This window comes from Colobus angolensis, unplaced genomic scaffold (genome assembly GCF_000951035.1).
Source record: "Colobus angolensis palliatus isolate OR3802 unplaced genomic scaffold, Cang.pa_1.0 Scaffold37, whole genome shotgun sequence".
Taxonomy (NCBI): Eukaryota; Metazoa; Chordata; class Mammalia; order Primates; family Cercopithecidae; genus Colobus; species Colobus angolensis.
The window spans coordinates 570,573-574,107 of record NW_012117043.1 but is presented as its reverse complement, the minus strand read 5'-3'; the positions used below and the strand labels follow the sequence as shown (position 1 = coordinate 574,107).

Here is a 3,535-nt window from a genome sequence, read left to right as displayed (position 1 = left end):
AGAGGCGTCCCAAGTGAGGGACCGGGACTAGCCGGCCTGTATCGGGGGTAAAGGGAAACCAGAATTAAGGCGGGCTGAGTGGGGCAGGCGGCGTGCGGGCCCGTTTAATTGTCTGTTGAATCCTAACACATTAACAAGAGGTGGGCAATCGCGTCCACCACCTGTCCTCATCACGCTGGCTGGTTTGCAAGCCTGGGCAGGCTAAGTAACCCCATGCTGGAACTCCATAACCAGCCCCCCGTTTCGCTCCTCAGCCCCAAGACAGCCGACTCGAAAGGTGTTATACATGCTGGATCCTGGCGTGTTGAGGAGAAGCTTCAGTAAACGAAGCTCAGTTAAGAAGGGGAATGTACCAAAGAACCACCGTCTTCTGCCTGCCCTGAGCAAAGTAGTTGCCAAAGCGTTCCAGACTTTTCGGATTGGAGAATGCTTCCTGTCCTCCACTGTGGGCACGCCGAGCCTTTGAGAGGAAGCCAATCCGTGTCTGTAGTTTCGCCAGTTACTTCATAGCAAGATTTTCATGGTAGCTGTGTGTTGAAAATTAGTAATAACTGGAAGGGGTCCCAACACAATACAAACATTGCTTAGGGAAGAAACTTGGGGAAAATTGCGCTTGAGAAGAACAGGGTGAACTCAACCCATACAAGGAAGAATTTAATGAAGCATGCACAGCACCTTCTTAATGCTTACAAACTTGTGAGGAAGGCCAGAAGTGCAGAGGAAGACAGTTAGGTGAGAACAAGCTCTATGCCAGAGAGTAAAACATGAATAGGATAGAAATACATGCCCCAGGTAAGAAGTTATTGGCGGAAGCCGAGGCAGGAAGAGGAAAAGATTGGTCCAACAGGGAACAATATTCATCCAGGAGCCCTCATAATCCCACTAGGTGGGGCTTCCCCAAGAAGTTATCAACTCATTTTTAAAATAATAGGGTCAAGCACGGTGGTATGTACCTGGACTATAGTCCCACCTCCTCAGAAGGCTGAGGTGGGTGGATGGCTTGAGGCAAGGAGGTCAAGGCTATATGTAGAGTGCTGTGCCTGCGCCTGTGAGTAGCCACTGCACCCCAGCACTGGCAACGTAAAAAGACCCCATCTCTAAATAAATTAATTAAATAACAGGGATTGGAAGCAGAGAACATAGGAAAGAAGATGTGGACTTTACAGAACAGTGATTCATATTTCACAATAATTATATCACTGAGATATCTATCAGCTGGACAAAGGTAGGGGGGCAAAAGATAATTGAGCAAGACTTCCTGGTTTAGTAAGATGTTTGATTCGACTGACGAAAAACATGGCCTGGGAAGAGGGAAGCCTTGCCTTTCCATAACAGCAGTCTCTGAAGCTGACATGAAGGGAGTGACTTTGGAAAGAACTAAAAACCATGAGGTTGCCTCTTATTGTTGTTTTACCTTTCCTAGATCCTATTAAGTAATAGGAATTCTTTCCTCAGGATTCTTTTTTGTTTTTTATTTTTGAGATGGAGTCTCGCTCTGTTGCCCAGGTTGGAGTACAGTGGTGCAATCTCAGCTCACTGCAACCTCCGCCTCCCAGGTTCAAGTGATTCTCCTGCCTCAGCCTCCTGAATAGCTGGGACTCCAGGCACGCACCACCAAGTCCAGCTAATTTTTGTATTTTTAGTAGAGACAGGGTTTCACCATGTTGGCCAGGATGGTCTCGATCTCTTGACCTCGTGATCCGCCCACCTTGGCCTCCCAAAGTGCTGGGATTACAGGCGTGAGCCACCACGCCAAGTCTCCCTAGGATTCTTAATGGTGTTGCTGTTTACCAGCTTTAGGAGCTCTACAAAACCAGGGATTTACCCTCAAAAACTGTCCTTATGTGAAATTTCAGCCAGCCCTTGCATGTCCTGCTTTTGACCTCACTGATTATTTTAAATAATTGAGCTTTCTATTTTAAATAATTGAGCTTTCTAAAGAACTAGCCAAAGAAAGGCCTAATAAAAGCTACAGTGAAAAAAAAATTAAGGAAGGATGAGTTACGATATCAAGGTCACTTACAGAGGATCTAATAATCTAATTGTTACCACCAAATGCTAAGACAGCTGGGCAGAGAATGAGCAAAGAGCTGTGTCTTTAAGACAGTACAACTGGAATTTCAGCAACCCCTGAGTGTTATGGTGTTTGGTGCATGCCACAACCTGCCCATCCCTACTGTAGGTTCTTTAGAGCTGCTCCATGAGTTCTTGCTACACAAGCTATTATGTAAGAGGCGGGGGAGGAGAACCAAAGGGTGGAGAGAACTTACTATATGAGACTAACAAATGGAAGAGAAGGATGAGTGGTACATTTCTAGAAGCTGACACTAGAGGTCTGTTATGGGCTGAATTGTATCCCAAAATTCATATGTTGAAGTCCTAACTAACCCCTAGTACCTCAGAATGTGAGTATATTTGGAGACAAAGTCTTCACAGAAGTAATTAAATTAAAACGAGGTCATAAGGGTGGGCCCTAATCCAGTATGACTGGCGTCCTTATAAGACAAGGTGATGAGGACACAGATACACACACAGAGGGAAGATCCTATGAAGACATAGGGCATCCATGGCCATCTTCAAGCCAAGGAGAAAATACCAGAAAAAAAACTAACTGCTGACACCTTAATCTTGGACTTCTAGCCTTCAGAACTGTGAGGAAATGCATTTCTGTTGTTTAAGCCACCAGTCTGTGGTACTTTGTTATAGCAACCCTAGAAAACGAATACAAAATCCCAAATATATGACTTCCAGGGTTTTCAAGGTGATGTAAAGGTATTAGGGATTCATCCTGAGCAGCCCAGCTACCTTCCAACCTTAAAATTGCTTTCTTATCTTCCTGTGGGTAAAGTCAGGAAAGTATGAGAGGTGCCTGTCTTCGAGGTGAGTATAGTCTATTTAAGAAGACAAAACTAACACTTTTTTTTTTTTTTACAGGGGGAGTTATTTTATTGACATTTTGATATATCCATGAAAGAGTTAGGTGGCTTGCTCAATGTGCGTAGAATTCTGTCCTCCAATTTCATCAAGTACATTTCTATCTTTAAAAAGTGAATCATGGCAGAAGGAGAAGTAAACACATCCTTTTTCACACGACAGCAGCAAGGAGAAGCTCTGAGCGAAGTGGGGGAAAACTAACACATTAAAACAGAGTGTCTGTGTCACACTCTTTAGAAGACAGCCATATGAATTTGTAATAGCAATAGATGAGAAAAGATAAATTCTCAAAAATTGATAAACCCAGATATATATAAACATTATATGCGCCACTGTCCAGGCAGCTTCATTTGGCATTTTTAGGTCAAATATTTAGATTAGGGCATCGTTTCTCAAAATATGTCCCACTGACCACCTGAAGAAACAAACACTAGGGTGCTTGTTAAAAATGCAGATTCGAGGCCAGGCGCGGTGGCTCAAGCCTGTAATCCCAGCACTTTGGGAGGCCGAGACGGGCGAATCACGAGGTCAGGAGATCGAGACCATCCTGGCTAACATGGTGAAACCCTGTCTCTACTAAAAAATACAAAAAAAGGCCGGG

The 3,535-nt window shown here is 44.2% G+C and overlaps 1 protein-coding gene across 2 annotated transcripts in view; it reads right to left on the bottom strand.

Moving 5' to 3' along the window:
* ACACA (acetyl-CoA carboxylase alpha) overlaps nt 1-3,535 on the bottom strand; it is a 360,465-nt gene that overhangs the window by 291,872 nt on the left and 65,058 nt on the right. The window lies entirely within an intron of this gene.